The sequence below is a fragment of the Cervus elaphus genome, chromosome 11 (genome assembly GCF_910594005.1).
Source record: "Cervus elaphus chromosome 11, mCerEla1.1, whole genome shotgun sequence".
NCBI lineage: Eukaryota > Metazoa > Chordata > Mammalia > Artiodactyla > Cervidae > Cervus > Cervus elaphus.
The window spans coordinates 2,364,690-2,388,584 of NC_057825.1; the positions used below are offsets into that span (position 1 = coordinate 2,364,690).

The 23,895-nt window shown below is 60.3% G+C and overlaps 1 protein-coding gene and 1 non-coding gene across 5 annotated transcripts in view; one reads left to right on the forward strand and one right to left on the reverse strand.

The window, feature by feature from the left end:
* The window catches only part of VAV2 (vav guanine nucleotide exchange factor 2), a 177,179-nt gene that overhangs the window by 44,814 nt on the left and 108,470 nt on the right, over positions 1 to 23,895 (forward strand). The window lies entirely within an intron of this gene.
* On the reverse strand, positions 19,524 to 19,596 carry TRNAE-CUC. The gene has a single exon. It is a non-coding gene; the product is annotated as a tRNA-Glu (tRNA).

Sequence of the window (23,895 nt, forward strand, 5' to 3'; positions counted from 1 at the left end):
CTTTAAAGGACACGGGCAGGGAATTCCCTCCCGCAGTGGATTTTAAGCCCTCTTCCCTGGGGACCAGGATGAGGCAGCAGGCAGGGCCCACTTCTCTGTTTCCTGTTTCCTCTTGCCTGACACTTTGCTTATGGACGGTGATCTGAAGAGGCTCGGAGCGTGGGTTGAAAGCACCAGTCCGTGACAGCGAGGAACCCACTTCCCCGGGATCGGGGTTTGGGGAGGGTGGTGGCTGGCTGGCGCTGTGGCCTCACAGGCTGCCTGAGGGGCCCGGAGGCGGGGCAGGCTGGTCGGCGTGTCCCGGGCGTGGGAGGAACGGGCCCTTCCCCCAGCATCGCAGCCCATCCGCCTGCCCGCTGGTCAGCGCCGCTGCTCCGGCTGGGCCCGAGGTCCCCCGCTGCCCCAGCCTGGCCGCTTTGGCTGCTGTCTGCGTGGCAGAGGTGCCCTGTCCCACCCTTCCTCTCTGCCTGGACACTCTTTTGTCAGCAGCCTGCCCTCCCCCTCGTCTGTCCTCCGGGCGTGGCAGCGCCTGGATCATGCTGTCCCCCCTGGAGCCCGGGGCAGGCATCACCTGCCCATCCCAGTGCCTTCCCCTGAGCCCGCCTACACAGCGGCCTAGCACCCACAGCCCATGGGGGCTGGCACGTGAGAGGACCCATTCTCCTCTGCCAGACGCCCCCAGCTGTTACTGCCATGACCCCTTCTCTTGCCCTGGCCCCTCCTGCAAATACACACTACCCCCCACTGCCCTCCAGCCTTCTTGAGAGTGCAGATGCTTTTGGAAGCCAGGTGAGAGTGGACCAGCTGCGTGACTTCGGGGGCTTGGGACAGGGTGTGACGCTGGGGAGTGGGCTTTGCCCACAAGTCGCCTCGCCTCTGGGGGCTGCAGTTTTCCCATCTGTAAACTGGGTCTGCATTCAGGCCGGCCTCAGCTGCTGGAGGAAGATCTGAGACATACGGGGGCCGGTCTGTGTGTGTGCGTCCCCCGCACGGCTCCCGGGGGCGGGCCCACACAGAGTGGGTGCTGGTGGCCTTGGCAGCGGGCAAGGGGCGTGTACATTCTGGCTGCCTGGAGCGCCAGCCTCACCCCCTGCCCTGCCTTCGGGGTCGAGATACTGATTCCTCGTGGATGAACGTAGGTCCCGGGCTCCACCCAGGGAAGGAGCAGGGAGCCTTGGGGCGCCCACCGACACCCGGTCTTTGTGCCCGGTCTCTGCGCCCGGGCCTCCCTAACGTCCCTTCCTTGTGTGCCGAGCGTGGCTGCTCCGAGCTCGCCCCAGGCCTGTCTGCCGCTGGATGCCAGGCTGCACTGAGCTCTTCTGCAGCCCGTCCTGATGCTGCCGGGGACGTCTGGCCTCCTCAGCACGCCCTCGCCGCTGATTACTTATTAACATGCAGTCGCCGTGGCGCGGGTGCGGCCTCGGGCTCTGCGGAGCTGGTGCGGCCGGCTGGTTGAAGCTTCCTGAGCTTTTGCTCGAGACCATTTCCTCCTTTTCCTGTGGGTTGTCATTTCGGGACGTTTTTAGCCCATCCACTTTTGGAAGAGCTGACCACCAGACACACATGTGTACACCCGTGTGCACGTACACACAGAGTCCCGTCAGCCGTGCGGATGCCGACCCCACGTTTTCTGACCGGTGGTGGGAGTGGTCCCCCCGCCCCCAGCCTCCCTTTCTGGACGGGAGCTTCCAGCCAGCATCACCTCCACAGTGGACGAGCGGGGAGGAAGTTTTGGGCTTGGGACCCGAGTCCCTGCAAGTCTGATGAGCTGTGGGCTATTTGGACCCACCGCCCCGTGGGAGGCAGGCAGGTCTGGTGTGGGGGCTGGGAGCCTTTGTTTTGGTCCCTCTGCTCCTGACCCTGGGCGGGTCCCAGGGAGGGGCTCCCGGCCAGGGAGATGGCCGCGGGATCCGCTGTCTCCTTGCTCACTTAGGATCGACCCTGGGGAGGGGTGCACAGGGGTCTGTGATGGCCACAGGCACGCAGCGGGGATGCGGGGTGGAGGGTCGGCGGCGTCTCATCCAAGCCCTGCTTCGGCCACTGTGCCTCCTGCCCGTGGGCAGGCGCCTGTGTCCTCTCTGGCCTCAGTTTCCCCATCGTGAGCAGAGGGTTGGACTGGCTGGCTGTCGCCTTGGTGGAGGTGGTTGGGGGGCCTTTCTTGTCCCCGTGGGCGTCGGGTAAGCCTCGCACATCTTTGTCTTCCGCACCCGTGACCTGTGCCCTGTGGAGCTCAGATTTTCTCAGCTCGGCCTGGTGCCGCTCGTGCGTAACGTAGGCGCTGCGTGTAGTCGCTCAGTTGTGTCCGAGTCTTTGCGACCCCGTGGGCTGTAGCCCGCCAGGCTCCTCTGTCCATGGGATTCTCCAGGCAAGAGTACTGGAGTGGGTTGCCCTGCCCTCCTCCAGGGGATCTTCCCGACCCAGGGATCGAAGCAGGGTCTCCTGTATTGTAGGCAGATTCTTTACTCTCTGAGTCACAAGGGGGGCCCAAGAATATTGGAGTGGGTAGCCTATCGCTTCTCCAGGGGATCTTCCCAACTCTGGAATCGAACTGGGGTCTCCTGCATTGCAGATTCTTTACCAGCTGAGCTACTAGGGAAGCATTGCATATATATGTATGTATGTGTGTATATATACGTCTGTGTCCACAGTTAAATTTTAATTGGCTGATTGTTTCTCCCTAGTGCCCCAAGACGTTGTTTCTACTGAAGCCTGACAACTTGATGTTTGCAACAAAAAAAAGACCAAGAAGGAAAGAACATCAAAATGCAAATAATTAATTGTAACAAAATGTTCTTTCGTGGCATCCTGGAAGGCCTTTCTCAAAGACTGCTGCTTCTTTCAGTGGCAGATAGCGAGGGTCTGCGGCCGGCCAGGCGCTCGGAGTTCAGGGCAGCACCGCTGAGTCCCGAGGTGTGCGGCTGTGACCTTGCTGGGGGAGAGACTCCCCTGTGGTTCCGAACCTCCGCCCGTTCCCCCAGGTCCCCCGCGGCACGGGTGCGGTTCAGCTCGTACATCCCTTGTCCTGCCGCCTGACATGCCGATTAGGCAGGAGCCCTGGGATGTTTATTCTGCGTCGTCCTTTTTCAGTGTTGTTCTTTAAAAAAAAAGATTATGCTGATAAAACGAACCTACCTACCGTCAAATTTACCATTTTAACCATTTTAAAGCCTGGATTTCAGTGGCGTTCCGTGTGTTGAGTGTCATGCAGCATCACCAGTGTTTTGGTCCAGACTTTTTCATGACCCCCAAAGGAAAGCCCTGTTCCGGCTCCCCCTTCCCCCAGCCCCTGGCAGCCACTCATCTCTGTTCTGTGTGCATGCTCTGTCGTGTCTGACTCTCTATGACCCCAGGGACTGTAGTCCGCCAGACTCCTCTGTCCATGAGATTCTCCAGGCAAGGATGCTGGAGTGGGCTGCCATTTCCTCCTCCAGGGGATCTTCCCGACCCAGGGATTGAACCCGAGTCTCCTGTGTCTCTTGCGTTGGCAGGTGGGTTCTTTACCCACTGAGCCACCTGGGAAGCCCATTCTACCTCTATGTATTTCTCTATACTGGACATTGCATAGAAACAGAATCATACGAGATGTGGCCTTTAGAATCTGGCTTTTCTCAGTTAGCCTGATGTGTTCAGGGTTCAACACTAGCCTATGTCAGAATTCCATTCCTTTTCAAGGCTGAATAATACTCCATCCTATGCTTGACTGTATCTTGTTAATCCATCATCCATCGAAGAGCGTTTGGGCAGTTGCTACCTCTTAGCTGTTGTGAGTACTGCTGCTGGGGGTCCATGCGTGTGCAAAGCTTTGTTCACTTGAATTCCTGAATTTCTAACCCTGCAGCCAGCTCAGCTTCCGAGGCTCTAGGCCCCGGAAGGCTGAGGACCCTCACTGTGAAGTGAAACCTGTGGTCGGTCCCCAGAGGAGAGGCTGCCGCCCCCTGCCTGATGGCTCTCGCTGTCGCGGGGAGGGCTGGAGGAAATCAGCCCCCAGACGCACCTGTGTGGATCCAGGCTCTGGGCCTGGAGAGTGCGGGGATTGTTTACAAGTGAGACCTGTGGGTGGGGTGAAGCCGAGTCTGTTGTCAGTCACGCCGCTGTGAACACAGGTGTGCAAATATCTGAGTTCCTGCTTTCATTTCACTTGATTCTACACCCAGAAGTGGAATTACTGGGTCATATGGTAATTTTGTATTTTTTGAGGCACCACCATAATGGTTTCCACAGCTTCTGCACATTTTACATCCCACCGACAGCACACAAGGTTCCAATTTCCCCACATTCCCACCAACACTTGTTATCCTGTGTGTGTGTGTGTGTGTGATAACTAACAGCCACCCTAATGGTGCGCTGTGGCCTCTCTTTGTGGTTTTGAATCACGTTCCCTGGTGATTAGTGATTTTGGGCATCTTTTCATGTGCTTATTGGCCATCTGTGTATCTCCTTTGCAGAGATGTTCATTCAAGCCTTTTGCTCATCTTTTAATCATATTTTTGGGCTTCTTTCCCCCGTTTCATTTAACCATACATTTGGAGGACAGATGTTCAGCTTTTAGGACAGGGTCTCCATGGGAGGGGCGGCCAGATGCCACCTGCCGGCGGGCAGCCGGAGAAATGTTCTGGGGATGTCCAGGGTCTGTCTGGTCCAGTCCGCCGCTCGCGCTAAGTCACTTGAGTTGTTGTGTCCGACTCTTTGCGACCCCGTGGACTGTAACCCACCAGGCCCCTCTGTCCATGGGATTCTCCAGGCAGGAGTAGTGGAGTGGGTTGCCTTGCCCTCCTTGAGGGGATCTTCCCGACGCAGGGATCGAACCCGTGTCTCTTACGTCTCCTGCATTGGTAGTCGGGTTCTTTACCGCCAGCGCCACCTGGGCAGCCCCCAGTCTACCTGTCACCTCTCCCCAGTTCCCCAGTCATCAAAGCTTCCCAGCCCAGTGCTCTGCCTACCAGGCCACCAGGTCACTGAGCACGTCTGCGTCCCAACACTGGGTATCAGCCTCCTTCCCTGGGTGGGCAGCCCAGACAGGTAGACCCTTCTGGGGTCACGGCAGCCACAGCACCAAGGGCAGGCGTTCCTTTCTCCCAGCTCAGCCAGGCCGGGCAGTGTGGGGCTGCCCCAGGCCTCCCGGAGGTGGGGTAGGGAAGCCTCCGGGGCTGCAAAGCAACCTGAAGCCGGACAGCGCCCGGGCGCCGCGCCAGCTCGCGGTGGGCCCATCCCGTCTCTGTGGGTTTCAGGAAGCACGCCTGCGTGCCGTTCCCTGGCCCACTACCCCTGCCAGCGCTGGGATGCGCTCCGGCTGCCTGCTGCCTGCCAGCGTCATTAGAACAACCCTCACGTCTACTCCTCGTGGCTTAATTTCCATGAAGAATGAACGTCCCGGCAGATGGGCTCCACTGAGATCTGTATTAATCAGCGATTGATTTCTCGTACTTGCTCGGGCCCCGGGCTTCCTCGTGGGCCACGGGGCCAGGTGGGAACGTGCAGGGCCAGCTTTGAAGTTGGAGCCGCTCCCTGGGGCAGCCCCTGGGGGTGCTGGGGTCCACGTTCAGATGAAATTGGGGTCACCAGGTGTCTGAGAGTGAAGATGCTACTTCAGGGAGGGCTAGGAATGGGTGACAATAAGTTGGGTGTGAGGTTCATTGAGAACGTGAACACAGGCTGACCCGGGGCTGACTTTACAGACGAGAGAGCCTAGTGGGGTGGTTGTGGCCAGTCCCAGGCACACTGCTCCGGCGAGGGCTGGACAGCTTCTGGTCATCTGGGGAAGGCTGAGCCTGTGGCCTGGGCTGTGGCCGTGCTGGGCTTCACACAGCGTGTCACTGTGGTGGCTGTCCTGGGGATGGGGTGGCTGTGACCTCGGCCCCGGGGACACCACGTTACGGCTGTGGCCCTGGGTTGGTCTGTGGGGCTGCAGAGACCGGGGTCAGGGAAGTGGGTCCTGGTGTAACCTGGATTCCAGACTCAGAGGCCAGGTTCCTTGGAGCGAGACCCAGCTTTCCTCCTGGACACTGTGTGGTCATTCATTCATGCAGCAAAGACCGCGGTGTGCCCGCTGGCCGGGGCCGGTGGGGGTGGTGGCCAGCCCCCACTGTCCTCGATCTCCAGCTGGCGAGGCGGGGTGGGGGCAGGACCCCCCACTTCTGTGCCTGAGCCTGGAGCCCGAGGGCTGGGGTCTTCAGGAGAAGCTGGGATCTGCAGCCCCAGCTTCAGGCCTCCGAGGACCTCTTGCACGTCCCCATCTTTCCTCTTAGAGTTTTGCGTTTTCAGAGGCTCCACGTATGGAACCAACGGCAATCTTTAGTTTTCCCATTTGTAATGAATCAGAGCCTAGTTGAGAGGTAGGTGGCGGGGCCCCACGTGGAGGGCGCACCGGCTGGAGGTTCTGAGTCCAGGGTGATTCAGGGAACTGGGGGAGCCCAGGGCTGCGGCCTTCAGGGACCCGGCTGGGCGCCTTTCACTTGGGAGCACCCAGCGGGTCATCAGCCAGCAGCCACGGTGGCTGGAGGGTGTCAGCCACCCTGGGGAGGGCAGAGGGACTTGGAGGGGGACGGGCCGCACCCCTGTCCCGGCCAGCCCGCGGGTCCCCTGTGCGGTCTGCTGGGACGGTGGAGGACGAGCATACGGGAGGAGTGGTCCCTCTGCTGGGTGAGCTGGTCTCCGGGGGGCTGTGGGCCCCGGTGGGCAGGCGGAGGGGCCACGGCTCCCCTCTTTGCCCAGCCACCCCGACTGTCCTCTTAGACTGACCCAGTGGTGTGCTTCTAGGATGGTCTGGTGCCCCTTCCTCTGTGAAGCCGCCCTGGCTTGCTCCTGGAATGGCTGGCCTTGGCATCTTCCAGCCAGAGCTCACCTGTTGTGCCAGTAGGGACGCTGAGGCCCTCTGTGGGTCTGAGGAGAACCCGGGCTCTCTGTCTGCTGCCCTGGAGCCCAGGCCCTGGGAGACGGAGGGCTGGGCCCATCCTCTCCCTGCTGGGAAGGCGAGGTCCCGGCGTCTAGAGCAGGTCCCTTCACCCGTGGGGACCTGCCACTTTCCCAGCTGGGGGTCCTGGCTCCTGGCAGGCGGTGGGGTCTGGCCAGAGCGGGGGGACCACACCCAGGCCTCCGTGGGCTCCCCACAGCGCCTGGCGCAGAGAGGGCAGGGCAGGGTGGAGCGCACTCCGCTCCGGTGGGCCCACGGGCGCCGACTCTGGGCTCTGCTGAAGGCCCGCGGGGCGGGCGGGGCCGGGCTGCAGGGGTGGGGCGGGGCGGGGGGGGGGGGGGGCCGGGCACTGTTTGTTTTGCTTCCCTGAAGCAGACTGCTTCCATCTGGCTCCGGCTTCCGCGCTGTTTCCGGCTTGCATTCCTTTTTGATCTGAGACTGAAACATTTTAGCTGGTGGCAAAGATGGCTCGATGTCCTCTGTCCCTCCCAAGACTGGAGGAATGTTCAAGAAAATTCCGGGGTCCCGGCGCCTTCCCTGGCCGAGCAGGCAGCCTGTGACTCGTGGATGAGAAAGGCGGGGAGACTGGCCAGCTGTCTCGGCTGCATGGGCCCGGCGAGGCCCTGGGCTGGGAGTCTGGGCGCCTGGGTTCCAGGAACGCCTCCGGCCGATCTGCATAGCATTGGGGCAGGTCCCAGGAGGCAGTTCCGAGACCCAGCAAAGGGCGCCTGGAGCCGGGGGGTCTGATCTCAGAGCCGGGCCGGGCCCTCCACGGTGGCAAGGCTGGGGACATGGCCTCCGTTTCCCGTTTGTACCAGCTCCGCAGGTGGGCCGCGCGCCCCCGGGAGGGCTGGTGCTCCGGGCTTAGAAGGCTTTGGAGCAGTGCGCGGTGGTGGTCTTACCCTTCAGTGGGCGGTGCAGTGTGTGTGGCAGCCGGGGGGCCCAAGCGGAGGGGTGGACAGGAGAGTGCTAAGTCCTGAGGGCCACGCCCAACCAGGAGGAGAGGAGAGCCAGGGGAGATCTCCTGGGGCCTTGGGGCCCCCGGGGTCGAGGAGAGGGGCGGGAGGCAGGCCTGCCCGGATTTCAGTTCTGGTTCTGTGTTTATTCCCAGTGTGACCTTTGTTGTCAGTGTGGCCTCGCTGGCCTCACCCGCAGCATGGACAGCCAGGTGCGGTCACCACGTCAGCCTGTGGACTCAGGAGGGCTGCGGGGGGAGTGCCAGCCTGGTCCTGGCGTCATGGGGGCTCTTGTCTCTGGTCTGCATCCCTAGACGTTTCAGGGTCAGCACGGGGCACGGGTTAGAAGCGCCCGCCCCTCCGGAAGAGGAGTCTTAACACGGGCAGCTTCGTGCCCCGTTTGTCTTCCTGCTGCGGTGGAGACCTGGCTCCTCTCTGCATAAAGCGAGTCTCACCGAGCTGGAGGCATCCGTTCCTCTTCAGCGTTTCTAACGGTTTCCCTGTTAATTTAACTGGAGAAAAGCACCCTGAGATGTCTTTCAAGTGGAGAAGGAGAGACGTCCTACGACTGTGGGCGCATCATTAGGAAAAGCAAATTGAATCATGTTTAATGGTGTTAGAATCTCAATCACTTTGGAAAATGGGGTTGGCGAGGCGGGGAAATGAGAGATCGCTGGCGCCCTTCGGAGGAGGCCGGGGTAGGGAGAGGAGCTCTCAGCTGGGTGAGGGCCGCGGGCAGGTGGACCCCGCGTCGCTACAGTGTGGTGCGAAGTCCCTCCTTCTGGCCGCAGCCCCTGCAAGCAGGCTGTGGAGCCACTGCAGCCTGAGCGCCGTGTGTCCCCCAGATTCATGTGTTGAACCTCGTCCCCAGTGTGATGGTACCTTGAGGGGGGGGCCTTTGGAGGTGAACAGGTCATGGGGGTGGAACCCTGTGGAATTCGTGACCTTATAAAATGGCCCCAGAGAGCTCCCTTGCACCTCCTGCCTGGGGAGGGCTCAGCAAGGAGATGCCTGCCTGTGAATCGGGAGCAGGGTCCTCACCAGACACCGAGTTTGCTCGCCCCCTGACCTTGGACGTCCAGCCTCCAGAACTCCGAGAAAGAGATGCTTGGGGTTCAAGCCACCTAGCCCATGGGCTTCTGTTTCAGACCGGCCGGCCGGAGACAGGGTCCCCCCAGCCTTTCCTGTCTCCAGGATTCCCTCTCTGGGGTCTTTTAGGTTCCATTCTCGGGGGCGGGGAGACAGAACCCACTCAGCCCCGTGAGGGTGCCTCACCTGGGTGACGGTCGCCACCCCCCACCCCGCAAAGCTTCAGTTTCCTCACCCATGGAAGGGGCGGTGACACCGGCCTCCAGGGTGCTTAGGGAGTTGGTGACACCCACGGGACTGGACCCGCACCAGTCAGGTCGGGGTGGCGTGATCGGAACCCTTGCGGCCCCTCTAGGCGGTGTTCACATTTTCAGCAGACAGGTATTTTGTTTCTGAGTTGCTAATGGCCCTTTGGGGATTGCGTGTTTGCAACGGACTGAAAATGATAGCTCTATCTTTGGTGTACATAGAAAGCCCTTCTAGCAAAAAAAAAAACAAACAAAAATGAATTTTCTGTTTCTCTCTTGGTAGTTCCCAGATCTCTGATAAGTCATAAAGAACGTTCCTCTTGACAGTCCACCATTAGAGAATCACTCCTTTGAGTTAAGGGCCCGTTGACGTAGGGAACCTTTGTCTCTCACTGCCCCATGCTCAAGAGTCTGCAGGTCCTTCCTCGAGAATGAGATCTGATCAGGAGCAGAGAGAGGACTTGGGCCCAGCGCAGGGGAGGATGGCGTGGCGGCCCCGAGGAAAGAGAGGGGCATAGTCCGGGATATCGAGTGAGCTTTCAGGCAGGCCTGGCCCAGCCCTGGGCTGGGGGGGTGATGGGCTGGAGCCCGCTGGCTGTGATGGAGAGAGACTTTGGGAGTAGGTAGGAGGGAGGCCCCGGACAGAGCTGCCCCTGGCCCAGGACACCAGCAGGAGGGACTGGAGAGTCGGGGCCGCCCCCGAGACCCCGCCCGCTTTCCTCCTGCCCCAGAATCCACGGCGGGCTTGCCCGTTCCCCTCATCTTTCCACCCCCTCCTTTCGCCCTCTCCACAGCCCCTGAGACCCCCACTCACCCTCCCCACCGTGTTCCTGAGCGCCAGACTCCCCGCGGTGAGTCACCCGGGTTCCCATCGGGGTGAATGCACCCGTATGCCGTGTCCACCCTCTCCCCCTACAAAGAGGGCTTTCTCCGGGGAGGGAGACCCCCCCCCCATGAATCACTGTCAGTGCAGGTGAGGTGCTCGCCGGCAGTTCGTCCATTCGTCCAGCTGCTTTGTTCCGCCTCATCTGCACGAGACCAAGCCTCCTCCAAGGAGTGGGTGACACCCGTGAGCGTGTTGCGGAAGACCCTCCAGCCCCCTCCCCGTGGCCTTGGCCATTTCCTGCCAGGTCTGGGGAAGGAAGATGTGCACATGTGTTGTGAATGTGTGTGTGGTGTGTGTCCGTGTGCATGTGTGTGTGGTATGCATGTGCCTGTGTATGACATGCGTGCTGTGTGTCCATGTGCCTGTGTATGAAGTGTGTAGTGTGTGTCTGTGTACATATGTGTGATGTATGTGTGGTGTGTTTATATGATGTGTGTGGTGTGTATGTGCTTGTGTATCATGTGTGTAGCGTGTGTCCGTGTGCATGTGTGATGTATGTGCCTGTGTATGATGTGTGTAGTGTGTGTCCATGTGCATGTGATTGATGTGTGTAGTATCTGTGTGCATGTGTGTGGTGTGTGTCCGTGTAAATGTATGTGATTAAGTGTGGCATATATGTGACTGTATGACGTGTGTGCTCTGCGTCCTTGTGCATGTGTGTGGTGTGTGTCTATGCATGTATGTGATTATGTGTGGTATGTATGTGCATGTATATGGTGCATGCGCTCTGTGTCTCTCTGTGTGGTGTGTGTCCATGTGCATGTATGTGGTTACATGTGGTATGTACGTGCATGTGTAGGATGCATGTGCACTGTGTCCTTGTGCATGTGTGTCCATATGCATGTGTGTGATTGCGTGTGGTATGTATGTGCATGTGTATGGTGCATGCACTCTGTGTCCGTGTGCATGTATGTGGTTACGTGTGGTATGTATGTGCATGCATAGGACACACGTGCTCTGTGTCCTTGTGCACGTGTGTGTCCATATGCATGTATGTGATCACATGTGCTATGTATGTGCATACGGGTTCTGCACCCTTGGTGCTTCCGCCCAGCCCCTCCCTGGAGACAAGGGGCTCATCGAAGGCTTGTGTCCTCCAGCTGCCTTGCAAAGCTGCCGGGGCCCCCTGCCTGGCATTTTTTTTCAAAAAGAGTTTCCTTGTTGTGACAATTCTGCTCCTGGGGAGCGATTCACTTGGACCCGCAGGGTCCCCCAAGAATATCAGCTGGGGGTGTGTCAGCAGGGAAGAAGGTTCAGGGATGGGGTGCAGTGGCTGGGCAGCCAGGGGCCCCATCCACCTTGGGAGAGTCTCCTGACATCACCAGGGCCCGAAAGGACGAGAGTGGGGGCCCTTGTCAGCACGTGAGCGCCGGGAAGGGAAGGAGACAGCATGAGAGGACAGGGCGGGCCCCCCGGCAGGCCCCTTTCTCAAAACAACCACCACTCGGGGTCCTCTGCTGCCTCCAGGCTCCTCCCCCTGTGCAAGCTGCCCTCGGCTTGGAGGATGTTGATGCCCGCTTGGCCCACGGCAGACAAAGAGGCGGGAGGACCAGTGACCGGTGTCACGGTCCCATTCCAGAGCCCTGGACAGGACTCCATGGGATGGTCTGTCGGGCTGTCTCTGTCTTTGGTGGTAGAATAGACATAGCACTTAACCACTTGAAAGTGTGCAACTCTGTGGTATTAAATTGATTCCTGGTGTAGAGCAACTGCCACCATGGTGTAGTTCCAGAATGTTCCATCCGTCACCCTGGAAGGAAACCCCACACCTGTTAGCAGCCACTCCCCTCTCCCTCCCCAGCCCCTGCAGCCGCCTCTGCTTCCAGGCTGGCGGACTCGCTTCTTCTGGACCGCCCGCATAAGTGGACTCTTACTGTGCATCGTTTCTGGGTCTGGCTTCCTGGGTTCATCCACGTTGTCCTCACCAGGACTTTTTCCTTTTGTAGCTGAGGAATATTGCATTGTAGGATCTGATGATGTCCGTGATGTCCAGGGCTTGCTGGTTATCGTGAACAGAGCTGTTGTGTACACTCGTGTGCACGTATTTGTTTGAACACCTGCTCTCGATGCCTGGGAGCAGAATTGCCAGGTTACCTGTTGTTCTGGGTCTGCCTTACTGGGACCATGACCTTTCTGACGACGGGACTGCTCAGGGCACCTCCCAGGGTTTAGGGCCTGAGGGATTTAAGCTGAGTTGTCATTTTTGGTTGGTTGGTGTTTTGTTTCAAGGTTTCTGTTGACCGGTAACTGACTTGACACGCCTGCCGCTGGAGCCAGGACGTTTACAGTGCGGTGCGGCTCTGGACAGACCCCCGCCGTGGGGCAGGGCTTTCTCGAGGGGACCGACTGGGGAGAGCGGCGGGCACGGCGGTGTGCTCGTCTCTGCAGGGCCCCACCTCCCGATGCCCCCTGATCTCTCCATGTGTGTGCTGAGCCGCTCAGTCGTGTCCGACTCTTACAACCCGGACTGTAGCCCGCCAGGCTCCTCTGTCCATGGCATTCTCCAGGCAAGGCTAGTAGCGTGGGTAGCCATGCTTTTCTCCAGGGGATCTTCCTGACTCAGGGATCGAACCCGGGTCTCCTGCACTACAGGCAGATTCTTTACCATCTGAGTCACCGAGGAAGCCCACGGCCATCCCCAAATGGCAGTCTGATGCTGCGTCTCCGTGACTGTCCAGCTGGCCCCTCTGTGGCTCCCTGACGTGGTCTCTGCATCCAAGGTCCAGAAACTGAGCATGTCCTTGGCGTCGGGGTTGTCCAGCTCCTCTACTTTGGCCCTGCTGAAGGGTTTGGGGACAGGAAGGATACCAGAGGGGTGGGGGTGGGTCCTGGGAGGGGCTTGTGTCTGGGTGGGGGAAGGGAGGCAGGAACCAACTAGTTTTCTTACTAGCATCTTACTAGCATCTTAACTAGCATTTCTTACTAGCATTGGGTTCTACGCATCCTTGCTCACAGCCAGCGAGCAGGGTGGGAGGTGGAGGGCTTCTTGGGCTGTCTGAACCGGCCCAGGAGCCGGGGGACACACTGTCCTGAGTCCACCTGGGGCTGGGGGCGTCCAAACTGGAACTCTGCTGTCCCCCACTGTCCTTCTCACACACCCACACAGTCCATCAGCAAGCTCTGGGGGCTCCTCCTCCGTGATCTGACCTGTCCACTCTCAGCGGGCTGTTCTGCCCCCCACCCCCCACCCCCGGCCCAGGAAACAGGGGATGATGTCTCCCTAGGGGACGGGGCGGGGTGCTGGCCTCTGGTGGGTGGAGGGGTACAGCCCGCAGCATAGAGCACCCAGCCGCGCAGGTCCGTCGCCTGACGCGAGGTGCCCGGAACTCCCTGGGTGCCACGTGCCCTGCTGGAGGCCGAGTCCCGGCTTCTGTCTCCTGTCTGTTCTCTCTGCCGCGGCCCCTGCCCCCTCCCACCGTCTGCTCTTAACGAAACGGCCGAAGCAGGCTTTCAGATGCAGGTCTGCTGTGCCCGTCCTCTGCTCAGACCCTCTGTCGTGTCCACGCTCGCTCGGAGGAATAGCCTGGCCAGGGTCCCCACAAGGATCGGCCAGGCCCACGGCCCTGCGGTGGCTCCCCCTCCCCGGTCTGCTGACCTCGGGGGCAGCTGCTCTGTCCAGCCAGCTGCCCCCCCCACCAGGACTGGCGTGGACGGCCCGCCCCTCACCCCTTCCAGGTCCTCGCCGCCCTGCCGGGTTCTGGCCACGCCCTCCCCGAGCGCCCCGCCCATTCCCGGCCCAGTTCTGGCCACGCCCTCCCGCGCGCCCCGCCCTGTTTTCTCCGGAATGCGGATCAGCCTCTTGTTAATATGCTCCCGCCGCTCTTCCGAGAGAAGGCTGGTCCCTTGAGAACAGGGGCCGTCTCCGGCTCGTCTATGAGTCTCAGCGTCAGAGCGGTGCCTGGCACACAGCTCGCGCCCCGTTAACCTCTGCAGACGAACTGAGTGATTCCGCCCTCGCCCAGCCGGGGTCTCTGCACGTGGCGTCCGGGCATCCTTTCCTCCCCACAGACGTGCGGTGTCCGTCTTGGGCCTGGGTCTTCCTGGACACAGCCGTCCATCCTCCGTGCTTGTGGGACAGACCCCTGGGTTCTGACGGCTGCAGGCAGAGTGGTTGTCCCTCGGCGATGCCTCCACCAAGGGAGGTGGGGCCGGGCCCCATGAGGGGAGAGGGGCCTTCATCCTCTCTGGAAGGGGGAGGCACAAACAAACCCTTTGACCGGCATCTGCTTCTTGCCCTGGAGCCAGGCTCTGGGGGAACGGCTAGCAGGAGGCTTTAATGCTGCATTCAGCACTGTGTGGACACCCCAGGCGGGAGCTGTCTGGGACCTTCCAGAATCCCCCAGATGGCCCTATGTTTGCCGGAGAGGGCAGGACGTGGTCTGGGTGCCCAGTGTCCGTGGAGAGTTCAGAGCCTGTGTTTCCAGAGGACCCCCGCCAGGGCTGTGCCAGCCCCCATCCCCTGCAGGTCTTGGGTGGGGGGCTCTCTGAGCAGACCTCCCCAGTGGACAGGGCTCTCTGCACCCACCTGAATGCTGACCCAGCCCCACTGGACGGTCAGGCCCCTGCATAGCATCTCCTCTTGAGGACATCGTGAACGTGCCAGCACTTTGAGGAGACGTTATCAGTAGAAAAGTGTGAGGGGGACAGAACCTCATCCAGGGGACATCATGCCCCCCAGTGCTCACAGCTGTCCCCGCAGATGTGAGTGTGTGCTAAGATGCTTCAGTCATATCCGACTCTTTGGGACCGCATGGACTGTAGCCCGCCAGGCTCCTCTGTCCATGAGATTCTCCAGGCAAGAATACTGGAGTGGGTTGCCATGCCCTCCTCCAGGGGATCTTCCCCACCCAGGGATCAAACCTTTGTCTCCTACAGGTCCTGCTTTGGCAGGCGGGCTCTTTACCGCTAGCGCCACCTGGGTGCAGGATACAGCAGAGTGAGTGAGGGCCCAGAGAAAACCCTCTCTTTTACTCTATTCTCCGCAAGCGTGCAGGTTTTCTGCACCGGGCAGTTCTGACACTTCCTGCTGTGAGCACAGACCTTCCGGGGGCACAGCCTCGTGGCCTGCCCCCGCTTCACACCCCTGTCACAGGGCAGGTTATCACCTGTGCTTCTGGTCTACTGGTTATGAACCGGGGGCTTCCCCCCAGCCCTCCTCGGGGTCTGCAGGAACGGCCCATAGCACTCGGGTGAGCACCTGGCCTGCTCTCACCTGTTTGTTATAAAGGATGCAGCTCGGGGCAGTCAGCTGAAGAGGTGGACAGGCAGGGATGGGGAAGGGGCAGCCTCCCCAGCTGGGAGCACCTCTCCCCCGACCCCCTGTGTGCTCACCAACCCGGAAGCCCTCCAGACCCCACAGTGGAGGGATATTTACGGAGGCTTCTTCTCGCTGGCGTGATTGATATAGTTAACTCAACCTCTAGCTGCCCTCCCTTCCAGGGAGGAGGGGATATGAGGCTGAAAGTTCTGAATTTTCTTTCTTCTTTCTTTTTTTTGGCCACGCCGCATAGCATATGGGATCTTAGTTCCCCAACCAGGGATTGAACCCACGTTCCTTGCATCGGAAGTGTGGTTTCTTAACCACTGGACCTCCAGGGAAGTCCTGGAAGTTCCAAGTTTCAAAGGTTTGATCTTTCTTGGTGACCAGCTCCCATCCTGAACTATCCATGAGCCCACCCAGAGTCACCTCATCAGAACAAAAGATGCTCCTACAACCCAGGAAATCCCAAGGGTCTTAGAAGCTCTTTTATCAGGAACCGGGAGCAGAGACCAAATGTATCTATTTCTTTTGATGGCATGGGGACAGAGGTCACGGGGGGACCACACACCCCGCAGTGTCACAGTTGTTCCACAGATGTGCACACTGCCCCCCAGCTTTACTGCAGAGATCTATCAGGTACAGTGTCTGCTGGGAAGAGACAGGTCCCTGCAAACTTGTCTGAGCCGCCTGAATGCATTTTCTCTAGGCAGTGATGCAGACCGTGGCTCTCAAGTGTCAGCGGGTGCTGGAGCGTTAAAGCAGAGGGAGTGTGTTTACCAGCGCGGAGTCCCATCCCGCCTGACGGGGCTGTGATTCAGCAGGTCCGCGGAGTCCCGGGTACCGCCTGGAGTCCCGATCCTGCCTCCCCCGGGTTGTGGCTCAGCAGGTCCTGATGGCCACCCAGGCTTCTCAACTTCCCGCCAATGCCCAGGTGATGCCACAGCTCAGGCCTAAGAGTCATGCCCTGGGCACTCAGATATGAGACCTGGGCTGCATGTTTTTATCTCCCCCAGGGGGCTGGCTGGGAGCACAGGGTCGGCTAAGTGCTGGCTGGCCCTGGGCTGGGCATAGGGACCCTCAGGAGCAATGATGTCTGTATGGCGGGGCGGGGTATCCAAGGAGGGCAGGAGGAGACATGCGTGTTTCCTGGGTACATACAAATGTCACAACCAATCGGGTTACACACTCTAGATAACATTACTATGTCAACAAAGGCCTGTCTAGTCAAGGCTATGGTTTTCCCAGTAGTCATGTATGAATATGAGAGTTGGACTATAAAGAAAGCTGAGCGTAGAAGAATTGATGCTTTTGAAGTGTGGTGTTGGAGAAGACTCTTGAGAGTCCCTTGGACTGCAGGGAGATCCAACCAGTCCATCCTAAAGGAGATCAGTCCTGGGTGTTCATTGGAAGGACTGATGCTGAAGCTGAAACTCCAATACTTTGGCCACCTAATGTGAAGAGCTGACTCATTGAAAAAAGACCCTGATGCTGGGAAAGATTGAAGGCAGGAGGAGAAGGGGATGACAGAGGATGAGATGGTTGGATGGCATAACCAACTCAATGGACATGGGTTTGGGTGGACTCCGGGAGTTGGTGATGGACAGGGAGGCCTGGCGTGCTGCGGTTCATGGGGTTGCAAAGAGTCGGACACGACTGAGCGACTGAACTGAACTGAACTGTGTGTGGATCACGCTTGAATAGAGCTGTTGACAGTTAACGGCACTCTCTCTCTCCATTGTACCAGGCACGTTTCAGGTACTCAGTAGCCACGTGTGTGGGGGACACAGAGTGTTTTGCTCCCTGAGGGAAGTTGTGGGGGACAGCACCACTCTGGGACCTGCCCTGGAGTGAGGCATTCTCTTTTCATTTTGTTTTTCTTTATTTAAAAACATACTTCTGGGACTTCCTTAGGGGTCCAGTGGTTGAGACTCCACCTTCCAGGCTAGGGGGCATGGGTTTGATCCCTGGTTGGGGAACTAGGGACCCACGTGCTGTGGGGTGCAGCCAAAAGTTCAAAAAATTATCAACTGAAAATGAATTTCCAAGGGGACTTGCCTGGTGGTCTAGTGGTTAACAATCTGCCTTACAATGCAGAGGACGCAGGTTTGATCCCTGGTCGGGGACTGAGATCCCACGTGCCACCGGCCACTACTCAGCCACTGCATCGCAGCAGGAGAAGCCCGCAACTATAGACCACGATCACTGCTCCTAGAGAAAGCCCGCGTCCTGCAATAAAGACCCAGCACAGCCAACAAAAGAAAAACACCCGTATTTCCTAGTACACTATGGACGTGTGAATATATCCTGTTCATCAAATGTCAAAATAGTAGAGATCGGACCTGAGCTCCTGTGATGTGGCGTGCCCAGCCAGACATCTCACGGCCTGATTGCCAGGGGTTCTGACAGGCAGGAGACCACGCCCTGCCCCCACCCGCCCAGTTGCAGCGTTGTTTCTGGCTCTGTCCCACGTGGAGGTAAACACCCGGCTGCCTCGGGACGGCCGTGTCCTGTTCAGGCGTTTGTAGACTTCTCCACGCCCTCTCCCCCAAGCATTCTCGGATGCTTCTGCCAATGAGTGAGCTCTGGGTTCCATCTCCTTCACCCGTTTGTGTGCAACTGTGGGCAAGTGGCTCACTGGTCTGTCATCTATGAAATGGGGTCGGTTCTAGTTCCATCAGGGAGCTCCCAGCATGGTGCTCCTCTGGTGCTGTCCTCACGTGGAAGACCCGAGCCTGCACCAGAGTAGACTTTGCTGGTTGTAGCAAAAACCCAACACAACCGTAGCCTAAACTTCCAAGGGTTTACTCTCTCATAAAAGAAGTAGGCAGTTTAGGGCAGGTGTGACCCTGCCACAGAATCATCAGAGACCCAGGCACCTCTTTCTTTCTGCATCCTCATCACTGGCTTCTAGCCCCAGCCTTCCAGCCTGGTCCAAAATGGCAGCAAGAGCTCCAGCCATTGCTTCTCTATTCCAGGCAGTAGAGAGAATGGTGAAGGGGAAGCAGACTTACGTAAGCAGACTTTGTGGAAGCTCCAGGCACCATTCTGATATCCTTGATATTGTCCCGGTAGTAGTCACGTGACCTCGTATGGTTACAGGAAAGCCTTGGAAATGTGGCCTTTTGTCCTGGGCTGTCCCTGATAAAGAGGGAGAGCGCCTGGTGAGGCCGAAGGGCAGGATGGAGGATGAGAGGCGGCCAGCTCTGCCGCAGCTGAGGCTAGGAGAGTTCGTGAGCTCGTCCCTGCCGGCATACGCGGGGAGTTTGAACTCAGTGCTTGTTTGGGGATTTCAGGGGACGCCTTCCTAAACAGAAACAGTCTTCAGGTGCAGGTTCAGAGTTGAAGAAAGGAGGATCTGGGTGTCTTCTCTGGCCCTGTTCCCCCGTGTCCTTCATCTTCTCCAAGGCTTATCCTCCTCGTGGCCCAGGCGGGGTGTCTGATCTGCACAGCTCTGGCCAGACACTGCCAGCCTCTCCCGTGTGTGGGTGCCCCCCGCCATCCCTGCTAATATTTAGCGAGTGCTGATCCGGGCTGGGCTCTGTTCTGAGCACTTCCTGTGTGTAGCCCGTTGCCTGGGGCCCCGTAGCGAGCAGCTGACCCATGCTTTTTGCAGATACACGTGGCTGTGAACCAGCTGAATGTGAACGTGGGTGGCGTGTGCCACCCTCAACCACGTCAAGACCGAGGAGTAACCTGGGCTGTGTCCAGGCACCAGAGTCTCGTTGGCTGTGGCGGTTGGTCTGCAGGTGGGGAAACTGAGGCTCAGAGAGGCTGCAGGTTGTACTTGATCCTGCAGCTCAGCAGTGGAGGCACTGGGTTTGACCCCGCTGGGGGGTCTGGGGCTGAAACTCCACCCTGGGAGTGACTTTCGCCAGGGACTTGGAACAGGAGGCACGTGACTACCCTGCCCCTGGGAGGGCAAAGGAGACCAGAAAGCCCAGCTCAGCATCGAGCGTCCAGCTCGTCTCCACTGGGAGAGAGTTTGTCGGAAGGATTCCGTGACCATTTTTCACAGTGAGCTTTCTCTGCAGGGATGCAGGATGGGGCTGGGCAGGCTTGTGGTTCACCCCGGCTTGCTCTAGGCTCCTGGTTTGGGGCCAAACATTGTGTGTGTGTTTGTTTGTAACTTTATTTATTTGGCTGCACCAGGTTAGTCGTGGAATGTGGGATCTAGTTCCCTGACCAGGGATCGAACCTGGGCCCCCTGCTTTGAGAGCGCAGAGTCTTAGCCACTGGACCACCAGGGAAGTCCCGGGTCGTACACTGCAGGTTTGTGACTTAAAGATCACACGGTTCTCCTCTATTCTTTGTTCACCCCCGCCCCGGCCCTGGGAGATGTGGGATCCTGGGAGCTGAGTTCCCTGGTGGGGTCTGCCGCAGGAGGATGCCCTGGCCTCCATCACATTACATGGGCCCCGCATGGGGGTCTCGGGGCTGCAGGGCCTGCCGAACCCACCCGGGTGAGGGGCATGCTCCTGCCCCACGGTTTGTAGACGGGTCTGCCCCGGGGACCTGGGACAGGAAGGCCTCCGTGGTCCCCTTCAGGGCTCCGGGATTGACTTGCGGCTGCCTCCGCCCCCGGGTCTTCCTGGGCCATTAGGTCCGGAGGTTCCAGACTGCTCCGCGGAGGCCTTGGTCTTGGTGCCAGCTCTCACGACCTCGAGGGCTTCACTGCTTCTGCTGTGGTTTTCTGTGGGGGACAGAGCTGGGGGCTGGCTTTCCCTCTGGGGAGGTGATGACTGCCCGTCTCTTGGGGGCAGGGCCCAGCAATCCTCGCTTCCGTCTGGCCCGGCGTCTGGCTTTGGGACAGCGCCAGCAAACGCTTCTCTGTGATACCAGGTCAGACGAGGCTTCTGCGAGAGGGTGGGACCCAGTCGTTCACTGATTAGCTCCCTCTCTGCACAGTGGGCTTAGATGGTAGAGGTGGCTTAGATGGTAGAGAACCCGCCTGCCAAGCAGGAGACAGGGTTTGACCCCTGGGTTGGGAAGATCCCTGGGGAAGGAAATGACAACCCACTCCAGTATTCTTGTGGAGGATCCCATGGACAGAGGAGCCTGGCGGGCTACGGTCCGTGGGGTCCCACAGAGTCGGACACGACCGAGCACGCAGCAGGGGCTGCACAAAGGGGTCGGGTGGCTGCCGTGTGTCATGAAGTGGAAAGCCTGTGGCTGGGGCCATGTAAACAGGGCGGACAGCGGCCGTCACCCAGGGACTGATACCACGGCCCCACAGGCCCTCGTGGGTTCTGTGCCTCGAGAGGCTGGCGTAACAGCAGGGACGCGTCTGGTCCAGCTCCTCCCCGGGGCCAGGGCTTTCCCACGGCCCGGGTCCCGCCCAGTGCCCTCCCGGCGTCTCCCCTGCCCTCGAGGCTCGCCTCGCACAAGTCCAGGGGGTGCCGTTTCCTCCGGGGCCGTCCATCCCACGGCTCTGCCTTCCCATGACAGCTGGGTGTCAGAGGGCGGCCACAGGCCACGGAGGCGAGGGGGGGACAAGCGTCCACATTTCCCCTTGCCCGCCTCAGTGGGGCTCATGGGGGCCGCGAGTCCGCGCGGTTGTTGAAACGCATCCTGCCCTCGGGGGGCTCCCAGTCAGAGGAGACGCAGAGCAGCCATGGGCCTTGAGGGCCCAGATTGGCCAGGGTGGGCCCTGGGGGTCCTTGTCTGCTGGGGGACATCGGGGTGGGCAGGAAGGTCTGGGAGGTGCCAGGGCAGTGAGGAGGGTGGGCGGTCAGAGCCTCCCGGAGGAGGAGGCGTGCCCACTGGCCTCGCCCCAGGGGCTGGCGGTGAGGCTGGGGCATTGAGGGGCAGCCCCTTCTGTCTCGGGTGGCTCCCCATCCTCTGCCCGGGCTTCCCATCCTCTGCCTGGGGCTCTGGCCCTGAGCGACCGCCAGGACACTGGCGCTGGCGGTGCCGGGAGGGTCCGTGAGCTCCCAGCGGGAGCGGCAGGCCCTGTGTGGCCTTGCCCTCCTCTGGGGTGGGCAGCCCGGGGGGTGGGGGGAGTGCGTCCGCCCCCCGCCTGCTCCGTTTGAGCCCCTGTGACCCTCCCCGGTGCGTGGGGACTGCCCGCCACTCTGCCGTGTCTGTCACTTCAGCCGGGTCGTTTGGAAACTCATTAGGCTTGGCATTTATTTATAAAGGCTGGCACGGCCGCGCCGAGAGTGGGGCTTGATTTACGAGGCTGGCGGCCGTGTCCAGGAAATGTCAGCGTCTCCCCCTGGAGTCTGTCTATCAGTCGTGCTTCTGGTGAGGCTTTCTGTGTCCCGCGAATCTGCTCCCAGGGGCGCTGCGCCTTCGTCTGCCTTGGAGTCGCTCACCTGGTCGCCTGCTCAGTCTCTTGCCTGCGGGACCAGCTGGGGTCAAGAGTCTCCTCCTCCTGGTCACCACGGTCAGCTGGGCGAGGCTGGGGGCACCTCCGCCCTGGGTATGGGGGTCGGGTGAGTTCAGAGCAGCCACTGGGGATGGGTAACTGGCTCCGCATGGGGGGTCTTCAGCTGCCCTGGGGGAGGAGCGGACCCCTGGGCTGTGCCCACTGGCCGTAATGACCGGAGCACTGTGAGGTTTGCTCTCCTGTAGCTGAGTGAGGACTTCGGCGCAGGGCCGTGGCTTCGTGCCCAGCTGGGCGTGGGCAGGTGTCCTTCCCCCCATGTCCATGTAGGCGCATTTGGTGCCCTGGTTGAAGGAGGTATGGGGGATGGTGTGGATGCCCGAGATCCAAGCCCCGCCTTCCATTGGATGCTGAGCTGCTGGCCTGGTCAGAGGGGGGTGGTCTTGGGCTTGCCGGATCCGCTGGGCTGGCCCGCCTGGTGGGCAGGGTGGTCTTGGGCACGATCCCCTGGGCTGGCCCGGGGCCCCGCTCCCACAGGTCACTGTGTCTGTCTGTGGTAAGGGGATGAGGGGTGGTCCCTGGTGTGTCCCAGCCGCTGTGACCGGGTGGGTCCCGGGTGTGCTGTGGGAGAGCTGGGTCTCCACGTGTCGGGAGAGAGAAGGCTGGGGGACTGAGGTCTGGGCTCAGCCCCCAGGCATCGGCGGATTTGGGGTGGGTGGTTTGACTTTCGCGCTGCCCTGGGGTTCTGTGACACGAGTCGTCGGGGATTTGGGGGAGATTTGGGTTTGCGTGCAGAGCCCTGGGGCGTGGGGTCCGTGTCTCGGTCTCGGGGAGGGCACCTGGCCGCCCCCCAGGCGTGGTGAGAGCAGCATTTTCACGTACCTGGTCGCCCTTGGGAGTAATAAGAACATGGACTGCTTGAGGGAGACGGTGTGAAGAAGAGCCGGGGGCTGGATGGATGACCGGGTTGGCTGGAAGGATGCTGGTGGGTAGGCCGACCCAGATGGCTGTACCCGGGCAGAGGGGGACAGACCCGGGGCCCCCAGGAGGCTCCCCGCTCCGCCCACCCCAGAGCAGCCGCTGACATCGTGCGGCGCTTGAGCTGGAGTCTGGGGGCTTGGGTGACCGCGCTTGGCAGCCGGCCCGGCCCCCCTGCCAGTAGAAGCTTCTGGTCTGTACTGCTGCCCACGTGCTCCCCCAACACTCATTCTCCCCTTTGGTGGGCGCCTGCCGTGTTCAGCCCCGTCTCCTGACCGTTTAGCAGCACAGCGGCGCTGGCGTGTCGGCCCTGCGTGCTGGCCGAGGGCGCCTTCCTTCTACGCGGGTGGAAATGTCACTTACTGTTAGTGCAGACGGTGTTTCCAGGTCCGTTCATGTTTAGATTTTTAACACGCAGAGGCCCAGAGAGAGCCTCTTTCTACCCCCACGTGCTGGAGGGGCTTCTTGGGGAGGTGGGCTTCACAAGTCTTTGCAAAGAGCTGGCTTGGCATGCCAGGCGAGATCTGTGGCTCCGAGACCCAGGGACGGTAAGGGACGCTCGTGGGGGGAAGGGCCGGGGGTCCTCGCTGCAGACTTGGCTTGGTGGGGGCGGGGGGAGGCAGGGCCCACCTGGCCTTGATCTGTGGCTGCAAACCTGCAGTGGCAGGGGACTGCCCCCGTGCCCTCACCAGCCGCAGGATGGCCGTGCCCTCCCTGGGGCACACCGTGAGCTTGGTGCCCGGGGCAGGGTGCCCAGAACACAGTCTGTGCCCCGGATGGCGTGGCCACTGTCGGAAGTCGAGGGGGGCGTGCGGTGATGGGCAGGAGAGACCGTGGGGACCGTGGGCCTCTCCGGGGAGTTAGGACCCCGTGCGAGCCGGTTCCTGGCCGTGCCCCAGCCAGGAGCAAGTGCGGCGTGGCTGGGTGAGGCTGGGGTGGGTCAGCGCCCGGCACTCAGGGCATCACACCGCCTGGTTCCTGCCTGTGTGTCTGCTGCCCTGGGGGCGGGGCGGGGGGGGCACCCGTCTGGTTCCACTCGGCAGGTGGTCGGGAGAACTGGAGGTAATTCCTGTTTGCATTTCACCGGACCCCAGAGGACAGGAACTCAGATGACGAGGCATCCATCCTTGCCTTTGTTGGTATGTGAGGTGGGTTGAGGTTTTGAAAGGGAGGGTTCGGGATTATTTTATCTGCCTCTTCAAGCTCTTAAAGCCTCTAGAAAAAGCATTGGGTATTCAGTTCT